The 25,139-nt window shown below is 33.8% G+C and overlaps 1 long non-coding RNA gene and 1 pseudogene across 1 annotated transcript; one reads left to right on the plus strand and one right to left on the minus strand.

Annotated features, from left to right (window-relative positions):
* Window positions 1-3,747: 3,747 nt before the first annotated feature.
* On the minus strand, window positions 3,748-4,135 carry LOC112425621 (small ubiquitin-related modifier 2 pseudogene; annotated as a pseudogene).
* A 5,624-nt stretch (window positions 4,136-9,759) lies between these two features.
* Window positions 9,760-21,218, plus strand: LOC139355655 (uncharacterized). Its single transcript, XR_011606470.1, has 3 exons — window positions 9,760-10,403; window positions 17,804-17,968; window positions 20,893-21,218. It is a non-coding gene; the product is annotated as an uncharacterized lncRNA (long non-coding RNA).
* The last annotated feature ends 3,921 nt before the right edge of the window (window positions 21,219-25,139 follow it).

The following is a 25,139-nucleotide window of genomic DNA, read 5'->3' on the forward strand; positions in this document are numbered from 1 at the left end:
TTTTTTTTTTTCTTTCTTTCTTTTTTTTTTTTTTTTTTTTTTGGTGGGAGTACTGAGTCTCACTCTGTCACCCAGGCCGGAGTGCAATGGCGCCATCTTGGCTCACTGCAACTGTCATTTCAAGCAATTCTCCTGCCTCTGCCTCCCGAGTACTTGAGATTAAATGTGTGTGCCACCATGCCCAGCTAATTTTTTTTGGATTTTTAGAAGATACGGCGTTTCACTTTATTGGCCAGGCCAGTCTTGGACTCCTGACCTCAATTGATCAGCCTTTCCTGGCCTCCCAAAGTGCTGGAATTGCAAACAAACCACTGCACCCTGTCTCAATTTGTTTTCCTTTCTCAGTATTGCGCTGTATTTTGCCTTTCCATGTGAACTATACAACAATTTTATCAATATCTGCAAAATAACTCCCAGAGATTTTTTTGAAATTTTAGTTAAATTTGGGAAGAATTTATATCTTAATTTTACCGATACATTAACATAGACTATCTGTCTATTTATATTTTCTTTTATTTCATCAGTAATTTGTAATTTTCCTCATACAGATCTTGTTTATGTTTTTAATCTTTTATGCATTTATTTGTAGTGACATTTTAAAAGAAAGGTTAAAAATTTAGAATTCCAGCAGTCCATGGCATATGTTCAAAAAAGCAACTGAGTTTTGTTAAATGATCTTTTATCATGTGTCCTTGCTTACTAGTTTCAGCAGACTTTTGAATATTCTCTAGGATTTTCTTGATAGTCTATTACATCATCTGCAAATAAAGACAGTTTTCTTTTTTTCCTTTCAATCTGTATACATTTGATAGTTTTTTAAAAAATATTTTCCTATATATAAATTCCTGTACAATCTTAAGTAGGAGTAGTGAGAGAAGAAGACAAAACTGCTTTGTTAATAATCTCAGGAGAAAAGCACCTAGTTTCTCACCACTGTTTGTTTTTCAGTGTAGGTTTTTGCAAATAATCTTTCTCGATTTCAGGAAGATGCCATCTATTTGTGGTTTATTGATACTATCTGTGTTATGTGATGCTATCTGTAGTTTGCCATAGTGTTTTCATGGATGTGTTTTGGAATTTGTTAAAATACTTTTCTGAGTATATTGAAATAATCATACATATTTTTTCTTGTTTAACCTGTTGATATGGAGAATTTCATTGATTGTTGTTCTTTAGTTGAACTAGCTTTGCATACCTGGAGTAAATCCCACTTGAGCATGGTATATAACAATTTTTATGAATTAATGAATTATATTTGCTAATATTTTGTTAACAATTTTTGTATCTATGTTCATAGTGGCAATGAGTAGTTAGTTTTTCTCTACTGTAAAGTCCTTACATTATTTCATTATTAATGTTGGCATCAGAGAATGAGTTATGGAATGCTCCCTGTGCTTGTATATTCTGGAAAATATTGTAGAGGATTAATGTTATTTTTTCCATAAAAGTTTAGTAGAATTTAACAGTAAAATCATCTGCACCTGGTGCTATTTTGGCATGGTTATTTATTTAATAATAATAAATAAATTTTAATTATTTTAATAGTTATTCTATTATCATCAATCTTTTTGGTAGATACAGATCCATTCCTAAAATCTATTTTTCTAGTGTGAATTTTGGCGGTTTGCATCTTTCTAAGAATTAGTCTATTAAATTTAAGTTATCAGTTTTCAGGGCACAGAGTTCATTGTAGTATTCTTTATTATTTTTAATGTCCATCATTAAAAATGTCAGTCTTTTTAATTAATATCAGAAACGTCTTCTCTTTTGTGTGTTTTTCCCCAGGTTATCCTGGATGGAGTTTTATCAATTTTATTGATGTTGTCTTAGAATCAGCTGTATGTATGGTTGATTTTCTTTATTTTTCTGCTCTGATTTTCTCCTGATTTATGTGAATTTGAATAACCCTTATTTCTCCAGTTTTCTTGATGTGGAAGTTTAAGGTATTGCAGGTTATCTTTTTAAGTCTAAAAAGTTCTGAGATTCTCAAACGCAATTCATCAACAAAATTTATATAAGGAATTATATACTAGTGCATTAATTATTAAGAAAAAAGCAATTATTTTCATGAATTTGTTTTCTTTTTGACAGTAACATGTAGCAGTGTCTTTGGTTTATTACATATTTGGTGAGCCTTGATTAACTTAATTCAGAAAACATTTTGTTAATATTTTTTTCAAGAATTCACAACTTTCCCTTTCTGTCATCCAATTTATCTTTTTTCTCTAGTTCTAGTTCTCATTTGTTAAATATTACTGCTTCTGGGATGATCTTCCATGCCTCTTCTTTTTTCTTTTTGGTTTGAATTTTGTGCCAAAACAATATCAATTGATTTAATATTCCAACTGACTAAATTGCTGCGTTCAATCAGGTACCTATGAAATCCACTGAGTTTGGAATTTCAATTATTATGTTTTACCATTCCAGATCTCTGCTTCTATTTTTCACTGATCAGCCTGTACATTTTGTAAATAAAATAATTTTATCCTTCTTATACTTCTAGCTGTACTAATATTAAAGTTTACTTTATGACCTATTATCTCTGTTTAGGTACTAGAACATTTTTTAAGCAAGAAGTTTATTTCAACAACAAGATATTTGACTTGATTATGTGGGATATCATCAAGGGAAAAAAAAAGAGAGACTTGAAAGAAAAACTGTTCAGGATTTATTTTATTTAGATTAATTTATCCCTAATTAAAGACAGATTATCCTACATGTCTACGTATAAAAGAAATTATAAAATTGTCCTTGGTTTTATAATGATATATGAAAATGTTAAAATTCTTCAACTGAACAAGCAACACAAGGATTTTTATTTTGTTGTTGTTGTTGCTAAAACAGTGAGAACAAAGTAACTTACTAGAATATAAAGAGAAGAGCTTAATGAGCATGACACTAATGTACAAAGGGGATTTTGTCACAGAACCAGGATTTTCCCCTCTCTCAGCTCCACTGGATGTTGGTCAAAACATACCACTGGCCATTCAGTGAAAAACACACACACACACACACACACACACACACATATAAGCGTGCACACACACACATATATATATAATGCACATGTAACAGCTCTTTTTATTCTTTTTTTTTTTTTTTCTTTTTTGACACAGAGTCTCACTCTGGCATCCAGGCTAGAGTTTAGTGGCGTGATCTTGGCACACTGCAACCTCCACCCCCTGGGTTCAAGTAATCCTCCTGCCTCAGCCTCCCCAGTAGGGATTACAGGCGTGCACTACCATGTCCAGCTAATTTTTATATTTTTTGTAGAGATGGGGTTTCACCATGTTGGCCAGACTGGTCTCAAACTCATGACCTCAAGTGATCCACCCACCTTTGTTCCCACATATAACAGTTCTTTTACATACAATTAAGGAATGGACCCAGCGTGCTGGCTCATGCCTGTAATCCCATCACTTTGGGAGGACGACACAGGAGGATTACTTGAGCTCAGGAGTTTGAGAACAGCCTGGTCAACATAGAGAGATTTCATCTCTACAAAAAATTTTTAATAATAGCTGGGCATGGTGGCACCTGCCTGTAGCCCCAGCTAATGTGGTGGCTGAGTTGGAAGGATTGCTTGAGTCTGGGAGGTCAAGGCTACAGTAAACCATGATCACATCACTACACTCCAGCTTGGGCGACAGAGTAAGATCCTGTCCAGAAAAAAAAAAAAAAAAGAAAGAAAGAAAGAAAAAGAAAAAGAAAAGGTGTATCATAGTAGTCAGGATGTGATGGAACCAAATTGCAGTTTACTAATTGAGAATGTAATCTTGGTCTGTTAAGGACATTGTTCTGGAATGAAGATGAGATGCACCTTCCCTGGCTGCTTTCCTTTTTCGCAGATCCCTCCTGTCTACTGCTAGAACATATCAGTTGTATCTTCATACCCCATTTCCAAATGTGCAGATGTGTCTGTTTCATCGATTGGCTGCCTGTAAAACTGGAATCTGATTTGCCTCGTTGACAAGCCCTGTCGTTCACAGTAGGCTTTCATTAGTTTACTAAGTGGTGTATACCTCTTCATCTTCATCTTAAACTGCACTACAGAACCATCATGGCCTGCCACCCTCAAATTAATACCATCATTGTTCTTGGTCTTGAATCTTTCCTTGAGTTTTTCATCAGCCATAGTCCCAGAGTCTTTTTGGCTGCCATTTCACAAAAGAGGTAACAAGTCTGCATAAACAAGCATTCAAGAAGCACCAGGAGCCTAGAATTGTATATGTTTATTGCTTTTGCTTCTTTTTGCCTATGTTGGTAATCATTAAATTAATGGTGATTATGGTTTATGTGTCATAAAAGTAATCAAGACTTCATATTTCCTCATTATAGATAGTGCTTATATTGGTGATAATCTCCTTCTAATAATTGAACAGGACACTATGTATATTTGGGTGGGATTACTAGTGTTTTATTTTCTTAGAGAGGGCACTGTGCCTGTCTGATTCTGTGCCAGCACTGACTTATACAGGTAGTATGCAAAGTCCCCACTGATAGGACGTACTATAGATAAGGAATGTGTGGAAGATGCACAATCTATGTGATCATAATGAATTTTCTAGAAGTTTTGTCCTGTGGTGTTATCTCTGAAGACTCACCACATCACCTCAAATGAATGATGAATGCATTCATCAATTAATAAGATTTAAATGATTTGCAATTAGAGTGTGGGATTGTATAACTGTTTAGTTATATCTGTACAAAGGAAAATGATACGATTTAATTACCCACAATAGATTAAATAGAAGCAAGCTCAGTGCTAAAGGAAAACAGCTGAAAAAAATATTGGAATAACAAGGGTATAAACATTTGATGGATTCTATTTATTCTTGAACATTGGAAGAATAAAATTGATGGCAAATTTAAAATACGATTGTGTTAAAAAATAATACGTGAGATGAATGAAATACGTTTTTAAGATTCTAAGTGTGTTTGAAATCTTTTCATAAAAAATAGTTTTCAGTGCAGAGAAACAAGCTGATAATTCAAAATTGGACATGTGTTATTTAAAGGCAGAGCAATTACTTTAAAATACTTCTACAGCAGAAACCAAAAAAATGGTAATCTTAGAAAGCATTATGCAAACATCTACGTTTCATTTATGTGTCTAAGTGAGCAAGCAGTATCAAGTGCCTGCCATGTTTTAAGCAGGTGATTTTGAAGTGATGAAAAACAAAAGTTTAAGGCCCCATTTTTGCCCTTTAAAAGGTTACAGCCGTGTGCTTGACGCAGGCAAAAAAAAAAAAAAAAAAAATCAATATTTAAAGCACGGTATACAATTTGTCATAATAAAGATAAACATAAAGAGTTTTGGGATTACAAAGTTAGATCAAAGAGGAGGGACATCTGACAAATTATAGTGTTTAGGTGGAGAATACCAATTTCTCAGAGCAGATGCTACTTGACATAAAACTAGAAAGAAAAAGGAGTTTTGCAGGCACGATTAACGCAGGGTGTCTCAGAAGGAAAGGGGTAGATGTCAAGAAAAACAAATAATTATTGAACAACATTCAGGAAGATATATATATTTGAGATAATATACATACATTTCAGACAAATAACACTTCTAAAATGATCTGTCCTTATATACAATTTAGAATATAAGAGTCCTTAAAAATTAGTAAATCCTAAAATTTTAGAAATTCAAGACCTAAATGAGCATGATGATTGAAACTGAAGTACGTTGAACATTATCAATTAACTTTGCGAAAACCAGGTTCTATTATTTCCTTCAATAAAGTCAGTTTGTTGAAGCATACTTTTGTGCCATGTAAAGCTTTTTCTCTCTACATAAAGAGCAAATGAATATTTTTGTTTTCGGTTGTTTATTTTTGTTTTGTTTTTCTTTTTGACAGAGTTTAAGACATCTTTCTAATTCCATGTTGTTACATAGTCACATTTGAATGCTTCAAATAAAATATTCTTCTGAATTTATCGGAAACCTAGATATACAATATTGTAAGAGATGGCGTGTAGGATACAACTAAACTGACAATGAAAAAGACAATGAGGTCTCTCATGTGAAATAAATTGAGAAGTTCTGATTCTCCTTCTTACTCTTCTTTTTATTTCTTAAATTTTAATTATTTTTAAGTTTTTCTTGTTATGGATATACACTAATTGCGCAAATTTATGGGGAACATGTGATATTTTAATACAAACATACAATGTTTATTAAGTCGGAATAATTGGAATATCCATCATCTTAATCATTTATTTTTTCTTTGTGTTGGCAACATCCAATCCACTCTTCTAGTTATTTTGAAGTGCATAATAAATTATTTTTAACTATGGTCACTCTATTGTGCTACCAAATATTAGATCTTATTCTTTCTATGTAGTGATATTTTTGTACTCATTAACAAGCTCTTGTTTATCGCCTGCCACACTACACTTTCCAGCCTGTGGTAACCAACATTATATCTTCTGTCTCAATGCGATCAATGTTTTGTTTTCCTACATATGAGTGAGAACATGCAATATGTGTCTTTTTCTGCCTATTTCAATTATAATATCTTCCTGTTCCATCTATGTTGTTGTACATGACAGGATTTTATTGTTTTAGATGGCTGAATAATATTTAATTGTGTGCAGGTACTACATTTTTTAATCCATTCATCTGTTGATGGATAATTAGGTTGATTCTATATATTGGCTACTGTGAATACGCTGCAATGAACAAAGAAGTGCAGCTATCTCTTCAATATACTAATTTGCTCTGCTTTCTTTTGGGTATATACCCAGTATTGGATTGCTGGATCATATGGTAACTCAAAAAAATTTGCACATCGATTTTTGTAGGTGCTTCATTCATAATTGTCAAAATCTGGAAGCAACCAAGATGTCCTTCAGTAGTTATATGGATAAATAAGTTGTGGTACATCCAGACAATGGAATATTTTCAGTGCTAAAAGGAAATGAGCTATCAAGCCATGGAAGTATATGGAGGGACCTTAAATACATAGGGCTAAGATGCCAATCTGAAAAGTACTACATACTGTATGATTCCAATTATATAATATTCTGGTTAAGAAATAACTATGGAGAGAGTAGAAGTTCAATGGGTGCCTGGGGTTGGGAGAAGAGAATTGAATAGGTGGAGCACAGATAATTTTTAGAGCAGTGAAATACTTTTTCTCATATTATAATGGTGAATACATGACATTATACATTTGGTCAAACCCTTAGAATGTTGTACAACACCAATATGAGCCCTTATATAAACTAAAAACATTGAGTAACTGATGTGTTCATCAAACATAAAATAGTGCACTACACTGGTTGGAGAATGTTGATAATGGAGGAAGCATGCATGTGTGGGGGCAGAATTATATGGAAATTCTCTGTACCTTCCTTTTAATTCTCCAGTGAACCTAAAACTTCTGTAAAAATAGTCTTTTTAAAAAGAGATTATCATACAGTTTTAAGAAATAATGCAGAGAAATTTCATATATCTTTACTAAATTTCACTTAATGGTAAAAACTTGCAAAACAGTAGTTAAGATCACATCTGTGGTGTTCTTTGTTTTTATCCACTTTCTAGTTTGGTATAAGAATAATATTAGCTTCCTAAAATAAATGAAATGTATTTCCATCTCTTCTGTCTTATAGAAGAAATTATATGGAATTCATATTAATTTTTTATTAAAAGCTTGGTAGAATTAAATAAAATGTCTCTCGCTCTCTGCATATATATATCATATTTTATATAGTAAATTCATTTTATAGAATAAATTTTAATATATGATTATAAATTCAATTCTTTTAATATATAATTTAAATTACGTCATATTGGGTGAATCGTAGCACTTTGTGTTTTTTTAAGGATTATTTCAATTCATTTAAGTTGTCAAATATATGGTTAGAATTATTCATAGTGTTCCCTTCTCATCCTTTTGGTATCTGTAGGGTAGGTAGTGATATCTATATCTTCATTCTGATATTGACAATTTATTTCTTGTTTCTTTTTCTTCTCAGTTTTTATACAAACTTGTTAAACTAATAAATATTTTAAGAAATATCTAATTCATTGCTTTTTAAATTGGTCTTCTTTGAATTCCATTAATTTATGCTCTTATTTTTATTATTTCCTTATTTTGCTTAGTTTTCATTTATTTTTCTGTCTTTTGATAGGTTCTTGAAGTGAAAGTTTAGTTTATTGATTTCCTATACTTCAATTTTTCTAATACGAACATTTAAAGCTACAAATTTTCCATACAACATTGTTTTAGCTGAATTCAACAAATTTTGAAATGTTGTATTTTAAACTTTATCTGGTTCAATGTTTTCTGTTTGCATTTGTATTTAATGCCCCTTGGGACATCCTCTTTGACCCGTGAGTTATTTATAATTGCGTTGTTTAGTTTTCAAGTTTTGAAGTTTTTCCTTATTATCTTTTTGTTATTAATTTCTAGTTTAATTTCATTTTAAATAGAGAACACCACACATATAATTATAATTCTTTTAAATTTATTGAGCCCTGTTTTTTTTGTTTCCAGGATGTAGTCTATCTTGGTGTATTTTCTGGAGGAATGTAAAAAAAAATCTATTCTGCCATTATTGTGTGAACTAATCTATAAATGTCACTTTTATCTGTTGGTTGATAGTGTAATTGAAATCTTTGTTCTTTTTTTTTCTTGTCATTCTATCAATTATTGAGGGAGGTATTGAAGTCACCAACTATAATTGTGGGTTAGTATATTTTTCCTTAATGTTCTATCAGTTTTTGCCTTGCATAATCTGCAGCTCTAGTTTGGTGAATACTCATTTATTATTGCTATGTGAATCCACAGCTTGGTGGATTGACCAATTTATCATTATATAACACCTTCTCTGTCTCTGAAAATTTTTTTGCTCTGAAGTACACTTTATACAAAATATAGCCACTTCCTCTTTACTTTGATTAATGTTTACATTATATATGTGTTTCCATACTTCCCCTTTTAGCTGACCTATATCATTACATTTTAAGTGATTTTTTGTAGACAACTAATAGTTGGATCATGGTTTTTCAATCCAATCTTCTAGTATGTGTTTTATAATTTGTATATTTAGTGTATTTATATTTAATGTATTTATTGGCATATTAAGACTTGAGTCTCCCATTTTAGTTTTTGTTTTAATTTGCTTTTGTTGTTTTGCATTTCTGTTTCCTTTTTCCTACTTTTCTGTTAGTTATTAAAACAAATTTTAGACTTTCATCTGTTTAGTGATTTCATTATCAAGATAGTTCAGACTCTGGTTCAGATCACAGTATGGAAAGAAAATACCACAGGAATAAAAACATAATTTAGTGGATAAAATTACATTTTTCAGTTCAGATAGATGAGATTTTTAATCTAATTCCTGACTTGAGGCAAGTTATCCCCTCGATCATTTTTTATTCTCATTTTAAAACAGAAGTAACAATACTTTTCTCATGGGATTACTTTCATTGTTAAATGTAACAATAAATGTGAAAAATTTAGCATATTATAGACACTGCTTGTATTAGAATCTGCTGTTGTTACATAACACAGTACCACAAACATAGCATTTCAAATAATGCCCACTTATTATTAGCTCACAGTTCCGTAGCTCAGACATTCAGGCTTAGCATGACTGATGTGCTGCCCAGGCTGTACAAGACTGAAAACAAAATGTTGGTGGGGCTGTGCTACTTTTTCTAGAGACCATGGGGAATATTTCTTTCTTTCCTTCTTTTTTTTTTTTTTTTTTTTGAGGTGGAGTTTTGCTCTTTTCGCCCAGGCTGGAGTGCGATGGCGCCATCTCGGCTCACTGCAACCTCTGTCTCCTGAGTTCAATCGAATCTCCTGCCTCTACCTTTCGAGTAGCTGGGATTACAGGTGCCCGCCTCCATGCCCAGCTAATTTTTGTATTTTTTTTAGTAGAGACGGGGTTTCACCATGTTGGCTAGGCTTGTCTCAAACTCCTGACCTCAGGTGACCCACCCGCCTCGACCTCTCAAAGTGCTGGGATTCCTGGCATGAGCCACTGCGCCAGGCCGGGAATATTTCCTTTCCAAGTTCATTCAGGTTGTCCGCTGAATTTAGTTCCTTATAGTACCGAGGAACTCATTTTCCTGCTGCCTGTCAGCTGCCAGACACTTTCAGCTCCTAGAGGCTATACTTCCCTGGTCAAATAACTCACAATGGATGATGACCCTCTTATACCTTGAATCTCTGACTTCAAGAAGATTCTGGGCTCTTTTAAGAGCTGAAAGATTAAGTCAGGTTGCCCTAGATAATATTCCTTTCTCAAAGTCAATTATGCCAAGTAATATAAACTACCTACAGGAACAAAATCAAACTTATTCAAAGTCCCTGCAGGTTAAGCAGGTTTTATACATCAAGAGACAAGGATCTTGAAAGCCATTTTATAATTCTGCTGACCACACTGTAAGTATGAATTAATATTTAATTAGAAGGACAGAGTTTGTGATTAAAATGGTGGATAGGATACCCTAGAACAAATGGACTTAATAGATATTACAGAGTACATTCTATTCATCAGCACATGGTACATTCTTCACAATAGGCTATGTGGTAGCCACAAAAGAAGATTCAGTAAATTTAAGAAAATTGAAATTATATCAAGTAATCTCTCAGACCACAGTGGAATAAAATTGTAAATCAGCTCCCAGAGGAACCCTCAAAACCAAGCAAATAAAAGGAAATTAAATAACCTGCTCCTGAATGATCATTGGGTCAACAATGAAATCAAGATGGAAATTTAAAAATGACTTGAACTGAAGGTAATAGTGAAACAACCTATTAAAACTTCTGGGATACAACAAAAGTGGTGGTGCTAATAGGGAAGTTCATAGCATTAAATGCCTACATCAAAAAGCCTGAAAGAGCACAAACAGACAATCTAAGGTTACACCTAATGGGACTAGAGAAACAAGAACAATCCAAATGCAAGCCCAGTAGAAGAAAAGAAATAACAAAGATCAAAGCAGAAAAAAAAAAAAAAAAAAAAAAAAAAAAAAAAAAAAAATTAAAGAAACAAAAACAACACAAAAGATACAGGAAACAAAAATCTGGGTTTTTTAAAAGATAAATAAAATTAGACTATTTGAAAAGATAAATAAAATTAGACTATTAACGAGATTAATCAAGAAGAGTGAACATTCAAATAAACTCAATTAGAAACAAAATGGGAGATTTTACAACTGATAACACAGAAATACAAAATATCATTCAAGAATACCATAAACACATTTATGTGGATAAGCTAGAAACCCAGAGGAGATTCCTGGAAATATACAACCTTCCTAGATTAAACTAGGAAGATAATCTCTGAACAGATCAATAACAAGCAGCGAGATTGAAATGGTAATAAAAAAATTGCCAAAAACAAAATAGTCCAGGACCTGACTTCTATCAGAAGCTGAATTCTAACAAACATTCAAAGAAGAACTGGTCCAAATCCATTGACATATTCCAAAAGATAGAAAAAGAGGGAAGATTCCCTAAATCACTCTATGAAGCCAGCATCACCTTAATACGAAAACCAGGGAAGAGCATGACAGAAAAAGAAAACTACAGATCAATATCCCTGATGAATATAGATGGAAAAATCTTCAACAAAATACTAGTGATCCAAATTAAACAGCATATCAATAAGAAAATGCCCCATGATCAACTGGGTTTCATACCAGGGATGCAGGGATGGTTTAATATATATAAGTAAATAAATGTGATACACCAAATAAGCAGAATTAAAAACAAAAATCAAATGATCATCTCAATAGACACAGAAAAAGAATTTGACAAAATCCAGGATCTGTTAAATAAATTCGGCAAAATTTCAGGATACAAAATTAACATACACAAATCAGAAGCTCTGCTCTACAACAATAGTGACCAAGCTGAGAATCAAATCAAGAACTCAACACCTTTCACAATAGCTGCAAAGATAATAATAATAATAATAAAATGCTTAAGTATATACCTAACCAAAAAGAGGAAAGACCTCTATGAAGAAAACTACAAAACACTGCTAAAAGAAACCATAGATGACACAAACAAATGGAACCCAACCATGCTCATGGATGGGTAAAATTAATATTGTGAAACCGACCATATTGCCAAAAGCAATCTATACATTCAATGAAATTCCCATGTAAATACCATTCTTCACAGAACTAGAATAAAAAAATCCAAAATTTATATGGAAACAATGACAACAAAAAAGCCCACATAGCCAAATCAAGATCAAGCAAAAGGAACGAATCTGAAGGCGTCACACTACTTGACTTCAAACTATACTATAAGGTCATAGTCACCCAAACAGTATGGTTTGGGTATAAAATTAGGGACATAGACCAATGTAACAGAATAGAGAACATGGAAATAATGTCAAATGCTTAGAGTCAACTGATCTTCAACAAACCAAACAAAATGTTAAAGTGAGGAAAGGAATCCTATGCAACAAATAGTGCTGAGGTAATTAGAAAGCCACATGTAGAAGAATAAAACTGGATCCTCATCTCTCACCTTATACAAAAATCAACTCAAGGTGGAACAAAGACTTAAATCTAATCTCTGAAACCATGAAAATTCTAGAACATAACATCAGAAAACCTTTGCAGACATTGGCTTAGGCAAATAGTTCATGACCAAGAACCCAAAAGCAAATGCAACAAAAACAAAGATAAATAGGTGGGACTTAATTAAACCAAAAAGCTTCTGCACAGCAGAAGAAATAATCAGTAGAATTAACAGACAGAGTAGGAGAAAATCTTCAAAATCTATGCATCCGACAAAGGACTAATATCCAGAATCTACAAAGAACTCAAATAAATCAGCAAGAAAAAAACCAAAAATTCCATCAAAAAATGGGCCAAGGACATGAATAGACAATTCTTAAAAGAAGATATACTAATGGCCAACAAGCATATAGAAAAATGCTCAACGTCACTAATGATCAGGGAAATGCAAAGCAAAACCACAATACGATATCACTTCACTCCTGCAAGAATTAATAAAATAATAATGATTAATGAAAAAAATAAAAATAATAATAGTAGATATTGGTGTGGATGTGGTGAAAAGGGAACACTTTTACACTGTTGGTGGGAATGTAAACTAGTATAATCACAATGGAAAACAGTATGGAGATTCCTTAAAGAACTAAAAGTAGATCAATTGTTTAATCCAGTAACCCCATTACTAGGCTGTCTACCCAGAAGAAAACAAGTCATTATACGACAAAGACACTTGCACATACATGTTTATAGCAGCACAATTTGCAATTACAAAAATATGGAACCAGCCCAAATCCCATCAATCAGCAAGTGAATGAAGAAAATGTGGTACATATAGACATGAAATACTACTCAGGCATAAAAAGGAATGAAATAATGACATTCACAGCAATCCAAATGGAAATGGAGACTATTATTCTAAGTGAAGTAACTCAGGAATGGGAAACCCAACATTGTACGTTCACACTCTCATATGGGAGCTAAGCTATGAGGATGCAAAGGCGTAAAAATGATACATTGGACTTGGGGAACTCAGTGAGTGGGGATGAGGGGTGATGAGGAATAAAAGACTGCACATTTGATACAGTGTACACTGGTCAGGCAATGGGTGAACCATAATTTCATAAATCACCACTAAATAACTTATTCATGTAACCAAACACCACCTGTTCCCCAAAAACCTATTGAAATTTTAAAAATTAAAGTAATAATAACAATTATTATAAGGACAACTGATTTTAGTGTGTAATAACCAATGTAAAATGAACATATTTGAAAGGGTACACGAAAAACATATTATCATATTAAAATTTTTATTCAAAAACATAGTCTGTTTTAGACGGCTCCAAAAATGTTATATGCAAAAATGTAACAATTTTATTTTAGAATGGTACAATAGCAATACAATGACAGAACTTACTCTCCCTACCTTTCAGTATTTAAGTTGAAAGATGATTGTTAGCTTGCCTGCATCTGAGCTGGCAGAGGGAAAAGGTAAAGCCTTTGAGACATACAGACTTGGAAGTAAGAAGTAAAAATAAGTAGACCAGCAATGACGAAACACAGACTTAATGTCATACTCTGAGTTTGAAGAATGGCTCAGCAGATATTGTCTACCTTAAAATCAAGAAGAACAAAATATTTCAAAACAGAATATATACATAAAATATTTCTACTATCTTTATAACTTTTTTAAATGTTTTGATTACTTAATCTCAATTAAAGTGTAAGCACCTGTTGCTGGTGTTGCTGGTGTTTCTTTTTTCTTTTCTTTGCTGGTGTTTTTTTTTCTTTTTTTCTTTTTCTTTTTTTTTTTTTTTTTTTGAGACGAAGTCCCGCTCTGTTGCCCAGGCTGGAGTGCAGTGGCGCGATCTCGGCTCACTGCAAGCTCCGCCTCCCGGGTTCACGCCATTCTCCTGCCTCAGCCTCCCGAGTAGCTGGGACTACAGGCACCCGCCACCTCGCCCGGCTAATTTTTTGTATTTTTAGTAGAGACTGGGTTTCACCGTGTTAGCCAGGATGGTCTCGATCTCCTGACTTCGTGATCTGCCCGCCTCGGCCTCCCAAAGTGCTGGAATTACAGGCGTGAGCCACCACCGCGCCCGGCCGATGTTTATTAAGTTTCATTAAATTATCTCCTTTACACACTTTTCTTTGGTATGGAAATTCCAGAGGCTGTGTAATCTGCTTGATCACTCTGTTGCTCTTTCTCAGTAAGTAATGATAATGAGTATGATGACTTAAAGTGGTTCCACATTCACAATACTGCAGTACTTGAAAATAATTTGGCTGGGTAATTATCTATCTTCACCATAATAATTTAACACCTGATTCTGTCACAATGCTCATTAAGCAACTGAAGAATCTAAATCTCATTGTTCAGCTGAATTATCTATGCAATATGCTTTGGGTCATTGTCATAAGGCTAAGGCTGAACTTTTGTTCTCTGAGTCAGATTTTCAAAATGACTCATTCATGATACTGCTTTTAGCAAGGCTGTTATTCCTTCTAAAACTCATGGGTCAGTGTTGCTAGGAGTTGTTAGAAAATTTATTCACTTGAAGCTTTCAATATATCAAATGTCATGCTTCTGTGCATTGTTTCAATTTTTCATTAAATTATAAGAGTGTTAAGAACATTATTGTGTGTAATATTGTCATGCTTTATACAAAGGGCTGGAGATAGTGATTCTCCATTTACCTCTTCAGCTAACCTGGTACAGAAAAATGATGCAGTGAGGAAGGTAGCTCACCACAGGATCATGGTTCCAGCAGATATTACTAAAAGAGAGAGGAAAACAAAAATAAGCAAAAAAAAAAAAAAACCTCCACACATATTCCCAAAGCTCTTCCACTGCCACTTTGTTATTGTCTTCTTCACTAAATATGGCTGCCCTGCTTTTCATTTTAGATCGATTTGATCTGTATAATAATGCTCCTACTGAATGCAAAGAAGGTGTTTGATTCACTAATATGCAGTGATGGCTATTCAGGATCTGAAAACCATCTCTAGTAAGAGCTGATAGCTTTGATTATTGATTAAAAGATCGTACACACATTTTCCTAGTACAGCCAAGCTGTATAATGAGTCCAGTTGAAAGAGTCAAGAAGTCTCTTTATGGTTTCTTTTATGGTTTTTTATGAGGTGCATATTTTCTTAAAGTTCAATTGAAATGAAAGATCACATTAACAGTGAAAAACTGCCAGCCTGACTCAGACATTTTTGTTACTGTGTTCTAGAAGGATATACCAACCTGATTAATCTTTGAAAATAAAGATAAAATAAGGTGGGTATAGCATATTTACGTTTCAAGAATAAACAAAATTAGACATGTTTTGATATGTCTGGCAAATTGAAAGAGCAGGTCACCAAATCTGATTTACATCAGGGTTAATAAGTCTACTGTGATTCAAGTACACTAAATGACCCAGTAAAAATGTTTGGTTGTTAGAGGAGAAGAGAAAATGCTGAATGCAGTATAGTGCTTGCTGTTCACATTATAACTGGTTCCCCTCCACTGGGCTCATTCATGCTTTATGCAAGGCCCTGTGGTACGTATTCAAGGAAGGAAGAAGTAGACCAACAACAAAAAGGGCACAGACCAAAAGCAAGAATCTTGAGTTTGATCTATAGCTAAATAGATACCAAATGTAGAATTAAGATAAAATATTTCAAATCAGAATGTGTACAAGTAGCATTTAAAGCATAGTTATGTAGCTTGGGCAAGAGAGGAAAACCCCATCTCTTAAAAAAATTTTAAAATTACCCAGGCCCATGTGGTGAGCACCTGTAATCCTAGCTACTTGAGAGGCTGAGGCAGGATAATTGCTTGAGCCTGGGAAACTGAGACTGCAGTGAGCTGTGTTGATGCCACTGTACTCCAGCCTGAGCAACAGAGTGAGACACTGTCTCAAAGAAAAAATAATAACTATTTTTAAAATTTTCAGTATTTATTCTTAGTTATGGGTTAACATTTACTTTTGAGTTTTCTTAAGTCTTAAGAAACGTGCTTTAAATACTATTAGTATGGAAGTTATTGAACTTGGTGGACTGGGGAATAGAAAAAAAAGAAAGAAAAGGAATTTTAAAGAGTTATAGTATAAAGACTTTGTAAAGTATAGGTATTATAAATACCTATTTTAATAACCAAAGGGAAAGAAACATGGAGAGAGGAAAAAAGGAAAGGAAAGGAAAGGAAGAAAGAAAAAGAAAGAAAGAAAGAAAGAAAGAAAGAAAGAAAGAAAGAAAGAAAGAAAGAAAGAAAGAAAGAAAGGAAGGAAGGAAGGAAGGAAGGAAGGAAGGAAGGAAGGAAGGAAGGAAGGAAGGAAGGAAGGAAGGAAGGAAAGAAAGAAAGAAAGAAAGAAAGAAAGAAAGAAAGAAAGAAAGAAAGAAAGAAAGAAAGAAAGAAAGAAAAGGAAGGAAGGAACAGAAAAGGAAGGAAGGAACAGAAAAGAGAAGGAAAAGGAAAGAAAAACAATCGAAAGGAAAGAGCTTTGTTATCCTGGAAACTCTACAGCTAGTGCTTGAGCAGAAGATGAGATGCTTGTTGGATAAGACTGTCTTTAGCTCCTGCTTTTAGGGACAGCTATGACTGGCAGGAGAAGCCATTCTCAAGAGCACATAAAAGATGCCCCAGAAATACTTAGAAGGATTAGTTTGACAGACCGCAGTTTTTATATCTGAGGTTATAGGAAAGAAGCTATGACATCCTGGTTAATCCTATTATAAAATCCTGTCTATAGAGGCAGTTGGGGAAGCTTGAAAAACCTGGATTGTGCTTAATCATTGTGGGGAAAAAAAAAAAAAAAAGAAATATGTGTCTTTCTTTTGGGTCTACAGAATAGCTCATATTAAAAACAAAACGAAACAAACCCCCAAAATCCTGATTTTTTTTTTTAAGTGCTTGTTATTAACATCATCAACTGCAGGTCAGATAATGGTTGGCCCATTTAGTCCTTCGTTAGTTTTCACTGTCCAAATTTAACTATTCCTAAACATATTGTTCGGGCATATTTCAAAGCACATAGAAATCTGTTTTAGAAACAGTTTTAGAAATGTTTTACATATATTTATACCTCTTTTATAAACAAACAGCATTTCTTCTAGGCTGTTGTCATCCAGAATTTAAAGTAAAATCAGAAATTAATGGTAGGGCCAACTATAATACGAAATAGCCTCACCTGATTTTTTTTTTTTTTTTTTTTTTTACAAAGGTAAAGCTAGATTATGATTAATTTACCTGCTTGATTCTTTTCCCCACACTGCAATACTCACTGTCAATGTCTTGCTGATCTTCTGATTTTATAGGTATAGGGCCTTCATTTGTTGTTTGGACACTCTGGAGTACTCAGCATGCTACCGAGACCTCAAGCTCTTATCACCACAAGCAAAAGTGTCAGTTCTGAAATACTGCTGAGAGGAAGACTCTCAGGCAAAAAGGAATGCAAAACAAGCACTTCACAGGGAAGAGGGGTAGGTGCTGCTTCAAGACTTATTAATGAAAGATGAAATGTGTAAAAATAATGCTTTGAGTTCCTAAAGTTTATTTACCACTCAAAAATATGGGATTAAAAATAATCACATTAGCACAGTTTGCAAAAGTTTGGAGGAGGGCTTTGTGTTAGCTCAGCTAATAAATATTTTCATTTTGTTCGTTTTTCCTCCATCATATAAGAACAATATAAGTAAATATAACGCATGTATTTTTAGCAATTTATATTCCTTTTGTATATGTATTGGCAAAGTGAAAAAAAATTAAATGTTGACTTAAAACTTTATTTAGACAGAAAATGAATGTGAAAATGAGGAATATTACTCTATGAAAAAGATTTAGAAATCTAAAGTAGACTCCAATGTATCATTTAAATTTTTGGAACTTCCATCTCATTCATTTTTAAATATCAAGACATGAATAGAATTTGTCACTGAGGATTTACAGGACTTAAATGCATAGAGTTTTTGATACCCCAGAGTAGAGCAATCTATGCCTATTTTTGTACAAAATCTCATTTTCTCTGATAGCTTTAGTTATCTGCTTTTAACATGCGAAAGCGGAGGTCCAAGACTCAACATTGAGTTTTGCCAACCTTTGTGGCTTTTTATGGCAGGGTTGCTGTTGTATAAGAAGGAGGATAGGGAAAGTCCAATGACAGAAAAAATGGAACAGAAAATTTAGGATAAAACCACTCTCTCCTTTTCCCCTTACCTCTATTTAATACTTTCTTATCAGATACACTGACTTTTGTATATTTTCACTCTGGGCACTGATATTCTTCTAAAACTACAGTGTCCCATTCCTCACAGTATAGTAACAGAGGGATTGCAGGGAGCTCTCACTGGTGAGAAGTCTGCCTAGACCTCTTCATCTGCTTCTCATCCCATCTTAACATTGCTGTGTTGAAACTCTGGCAAACCTTATACTCCTGGACAAGTGTTGCTGTTTGTCCTTTTTATGTTGTTAGGGAGGGAAGACTTTCACCTAAACTATCCCCACACTGTGACATTCAAACCTTTTTCACTCTGGTCTGGGATATTCTCATTTGACAACCTTCCTTCAATTTTCCTTGGATTTCTTTGCCTTTTTTATTTGGTTTGAAGATCCACATACTCTCATGTTTTATGGTATCTCTTGAGTTGGGGCAGGATGAGGAAATGGCAGTCGGCATTCTTCGCTAGTTCTTTACATCCTTATTGATTAATCCTTCATATGGATGAAATGTATAATATAACACTGTCTTAGACATTGTTTTAAAATTAATTTTACATCATGATTACTTTTCAATTTCAGTAAATATCCTTTGATAACATCATCTTAAGGTCTTATATTTCACCTATTCTTGTGTGACTTGGTTTTAACAATCTTTTCAAGATCTCATGTAAATAACAATGGAGAGAACAGCTTTGCCAAGAAACAGTACTTTGAGTCTGTCATCATCTGAATCTATGTACTGTTTTTCAATGATATATCTTTCTTAGACAAAGACCAAAAATGAAATTAGAAACCTACTTTACTTTAAAAGTGCAGACAAATGAGCTAATCTCAGATATGCCTTTACATAGTAAACTAAAATTATTTCAGCTCCTCCAAGAAGTCAAGTCCACACTGTGACTTGACTCACTGTCATACTTGGATAGATTCCCTGTCCTCACTACAATGCTTTTTTTTTTTTTTTTTTTTTTTTCTGTTACCAATGTTGTTTATCTCAACTATGTGATAAGCTGAACGGAAACAGCTTTAAAAAAAAAAAATCTTTTCTCTCCTAAGTATACAACATGTATTATTCATCTGGTTATTATTAGAGACTGGAATATAAATATACAGTGTGTATTTGCAAAATGAATAAAACAGGCACCCATACTGTCCACCTAAAAAAGGAACATCAGAGAAAATTGTATCCAAATATGTTAAGTTGACTCACAAATGAGAAATAAGGATTATAATCTGGAATGCATGGAATTACCAGCAGTACATCGGGAGAGGAAAAATAAATAGACACAAATGGATGCTTTTATTAGCAAAATGGAAAGTTCCACGTAAGCAAGAAACTAAGTTCACTGGTTCCAGAGACTCAAAGATAGAGTTGTTGATGGAGATGCCATTATTGGGGAAGTATTCTTGTGAGAGCAACATCTTATTTATTTATTTATTTATTTATTTATTTATTTATTTATCTATTTTTATTTTATTTTATTTTATTATTATTTTTTGAGATGGAGTCTCCCTCTGTTGCCCAGGCTGAAGTGCACTGGCACGATCTCAGCTCACTGCAAGCTCCGCCTCCCGGGTTCCCGCCATTTTCCTGCCTCAGCCTCCCGAGTAGCTGGGACTACAGGCGCCCGCCACCTCGCCCTGCCACTGTTTTGTATTTTTAGTAGAGACGGGGTTTCACCGTGTTAGCCAGGATGGTCTCGATCTCCTGACCTTGTGATCCGCCTGCCTCGGCCTTCCAAAGTGCCGGGATTACAGGCGTTGAGTCACCGCGCCCGGCTGCGTCGTTTTTGAATTACTGCAGTACCAAAGAATGTCTAGTGATGGACTTTGTCAGAGCAGAAGATGTGTGAAGGGTGTAAAAGGGTTTTCTGTGGCATTTTTAAAAAGTCCTTGGAAACAGTTCTTATCTCAGACATATAAGCACAATACTCCTTTTTGTGACTTCCTGGCTCTGCTTTGTCTGGGTCTAACAAAAGTGTTTTCACCCTCATATCTTTACATTTTTCAAAATCTAACACAATATGGAAATCTAAATAGTTCATTTAAACTTGAGAGTGTCAGTTTCATTATATGTAATATTATTAAACTTTCTTCCAAGTGTGTTATATTAGTCAGTGTCCCAACAAAGTAATAGACAGATAAATCTAAAATTCTGAAGATAATTTAATTAATATATTGTTTACAGAGTAGTAGGAAGAGTTAAGAGAACAGACAACAGATATTGAATTATCCAAGGACTACCTACAGCCAGATGCCATTTCCTTCACTAGACCTGAAGAAATAGTAGGAGAAAATGGTGTTACTGGATTCAGAGGTAACTGGAATCTTGAAACGGGACAGAGCAAATCTATCACCAAGATCCAAAGTGAAGAAACATCCCAGTATCTCACCCCTCCAATCCAGTCTTCCACTTGCACATTCCTTTTAATTAAACCAGAAGCTAGAGGCTAATGGCTACTAGTAATGAAGTATATAAGTATCAACCTTGTAGACAACAGAGGAATGAAAATAAACCTGAAGCATTGATTATTAACTACATTAAAAAATCATGCTTGTTATGAAAGAGATTTTTGTAATATTACTTATGAAAAAGAATACTGTCATTAATAATATAATATAAAATTATTTTTTATTTTTGCATGAATATGTGTGTGTGTTTATAAACACATACATATACATTAAAAACAGGTTGAAAGAAGATTGAAATATGCCAGACCTAAAGTGCCACAGTGCTCTTGGTATTTTTTCATATTTTAAAAATATTTATTTGAAAATGATTCAAATTAGTATCTATTTCATCATTATCATCATAATTATTAGGTTCTGACCATGATATTAACAGCTTTTTAATTTTAATGAGTGCCTTAAGTATTTATTTCTGTGATTTGTAATCACCCTATACTTTTTATTCTGACCTAAATATCATAATTTTCTAAAATCTATATAGAAAATTATATAGAAATTTGAAAGATCTAGAATAACCAAAGTATTTTTTTAAATAAAAATGTTGGAGTAATAACACTATATAATGTCAAGACTTAACTTATTGTAAAGAAATAGTAGTCAAGGCAGTGCAATGTTAATATCAAGACAGACGAATATTTCTATGGGACACAATAGAGGGTCTTGAAATATACCTACACGATTATGGAGCCTGATTGTTGATAAAGGTACAAAAGCAAATCAGTTGAGAAAGAATGACCTTTTCAGCAAAGGGTGCTAGATATGCCTGTTTCAACAACAGCAACAAAAACATTGGTTTATAACTCTCACCATCTCCAAAATGTAACTCAAAATTGATCACTGACCTAAATATAAAACTTAAACCTATAAGCCTTCTAAGTTGGCCTTCTAAATTTGACATTAAATTACTCAAGTATTTCTTTGATTTCTTGAACACTATCACCCATAAATCTATAAATTAATAGATTAAATTTTATTGCAGTGTTAATAGAATTAAGTGAAAAGCCTTAGATGGTGAAAAAAAATCTTTACAAAGCAGAAATACAGTAAAGGACTTATATCCAAAATATTTGAATAACTCTCAAATACAGCAATAAGAAAACAAACAAATTAATTGTTTTTAATTAGCAAAAGTTTTGAATACACATTTCACTCAGTAAGATGTATGTCTGACAAACATAAAAAAAAGTTCAACATCACTTGTCATTTGGAAATGCAAGTTAAAAACTACAATATGATGCCACTATACAACTACGAGAATGCCTAAAATTAAAATGGCTGGTCATACCAAGTGTTGGCGAGGATGTGGAAAAAGTGGAGCTCTCACATACTGTGGGTAAGAATGTAAAATACTACTGTTATTTTGGGAAACTTTTTGGTAGTTTCTTAAATAGTTAAAGATAACAGAAAAAAAATGAGTGCATAATGTACTATTCCATTTATTTGAAATCCTAGAAATTGCAAATTTATATATATTGCCCTAAAAAATATCAGTGATTGTCTGGGTACTAGTACATAAAAGAAGAGAGGGATGGGTCAGAGACTTATCAAAATATACATTTCAGATATGTGCAAATGACAACATCCATTATATATTAATAAAGATATTAGAAGGGCAGTAAGACTACTTTTATGTAAATGACAAATTTTAAGCTCACACAAGCAAAATAGCTTTTCTGATATCACCACTCTATAACTCTTAGGCCAGGTACTTAATTGTGGTGTATTCTGATTTCAAATATCATTATCATTCATTATTTCAACAAATTTATTGAACACATATTATGCTAAGCCACCAATTTAGGTATAAGTATACAACAAATTTTTTAAAGCAAAAAGATGAGTCCATATTACAGCTGTTATATATAATACATAGTATTATGAAAAGACATACAATATGCATTATAAATAATAAAAATACTACATAGTGATAAGTGCTAAATATTAGCTAAATAAAGGGTGAGAAATCAAGTAAAGTAAGAAAATGCGAGTATATGATATTTAATTAAAATAATTAAGAAAGACCTTAAAAATTTGAAATTTTAGTAGCATTCATGAATGCAGTGAAAGAGATAATCCTGTAGATATCTGTAGGAAGAACATTCTGGAAGGCATATGAGAAGAGCAAGTACAAAGACCCAATCATGAGTTTTTCTACTGTGTTATACACACAGAAAGGAGGTCAATGTGGCTAGAACTGAGTAAGAAAGTGAGAAAGGTACAAAGTATGAAGTCAGAGGTATAGTAAAGCACATAAGAAAGATGGATAAAAGCCTAGAAAGTCATAGTTTTACTTCATGATGGAAGATTTTGAGCAGAGAAATAAAAATCTGACTTACATTTTATAAAACTCATAGTCTTCAATAGACACTGGAAGACTCTCTCTACTTAAACTTATGATCTCCCATCCATAAATTGTCACCTCCCTGGATACTGTGATCATGTCAGTACACCATGATCATGATGTTCTGTAAATGTCTGCTGTATCTTTAGCAATTTCTTAAAAATTTCAGCCTATTTCCTACTCATGAAATGTTTTCTTGATGTGAAGTGTGTATTCATTAAGAATCACTTTGGTACCATAATTAATTAAAGCTCAACTCAAGCTGTGTTAAGAATAGATGGGGGCCAGGCGCGGTGGCTCATGCCTGTAATTCCAGCACTTAGGGAGGATGAGATGGGCGGAGCAGGAGGTCAGGAGATCCAGACCATCCTGGGTAACATGGTGAAACCCTGTCTTTACTAAAAATACAAAAAAATTAGCTGGTCATGGTGGCAGATGCCTGTATTCCCAGCTACTTGGGAGGCTGAGGCAGGAGAAAGGCTTGAACCTGGGAGGCAGAGGTTGCAGTGAGCCAAGATCGTGTCACTGCACTCCGCCTGGGCCACAAAGCATGGCTCCATCTCAAAAAAAAAAAAAAAAATTGAAGGGGATGTGGCATTATTAAACCATATAAATATGACTAGCTTCATACTTAGATTTAATAGTTCAGAGGAAGGTATCAGTGCTTTCTCTATCTTTTCCTGTAGATCTGTTTGGCTCTGTTTCCTGACTTCATTTTTTTTTTTTTTTTTTTTGACAGAATCTTGCTCTATTGCCCAGACTGGAGTGCAGTGGCACAATCTCGATTCACTGCAACCTCTGCCTTCCGTGTTCAAGCGGTTCTCTACTTTAGTCTCCCAAGTGGCTGGGATTACAGGCGCCTGCCACGATGCCTGGCTAGTTTTTGTATTTTTCGTAGAGACAGCATTTCATCATCTTGGCCAGGCTGGTCTTGAACTCTTGACCTGGTGATCTACCTACCTCGGCCTCCCAAAGTACTTAGATTACAGGCGTGAGCCGCTGCGCCCGGCCTGACTTCATTCTTTAAGAGATTCTGAATGCCTGGGGAAAATGGCAACTATTTGCAACCCCAAGTCACATTACAATGGCTTACTCATTCAACTGCTTAAAATGTCTTATCCTTCTCAGAGAATATAAATTGAACACATTAAATGGTTTTCACTGGACATGCCCAGTTAATTTATCTAATCCCAAGTCCAATACTTCGGCCAAGAGGATACATTGTCTATCTGACAGACATGATGTACTCCTATGGTCTGGGAAAGGCAGGTCACTATTATTTACAGCAACTTGTCTGGGTCACATACCTTACTCCTCTGGCCTGAGAAGGGAATGCCACTGTGACTTTTAGCCATCGGGAATGAAGAGATGTCAGGTCATGAAAAAACAGGAGTTCTGTAAATGAAGATTGGGTAGTGATATCAAAGAAGGTATATGGTAAAGTTTTGTGAGCAGAGGAAAACTATCAGTACCATAGTCCAAAATGGACAGTGGTCAGGAAATTCAAAGGCAGGTAGGATTAAGAGGAATTCAAGAAATAGATAATACACAATGTTTTATGTTATATAAAACAATCTTGGGGAGGGCGTAGGGGGGAAGGGGGAGGGATTGCATTGGTAGTTATA

The sequence above is a fragment of the Macaca nemestrina genome, chromosome 8, assembly GCF_043159975.1.
Source record: "Macaca nemestrina isolate mMacNem1 chromosome 8, mMacNem.hap1, whole genome shotgun sequence".
Classification (NCBI taxonomy): domain Eukaryota; kingdom Metazoa; phylum Chordata; class Mammalia; order Primates; family Cercopithecidae; genus Macaca; species Macaca nemestrina.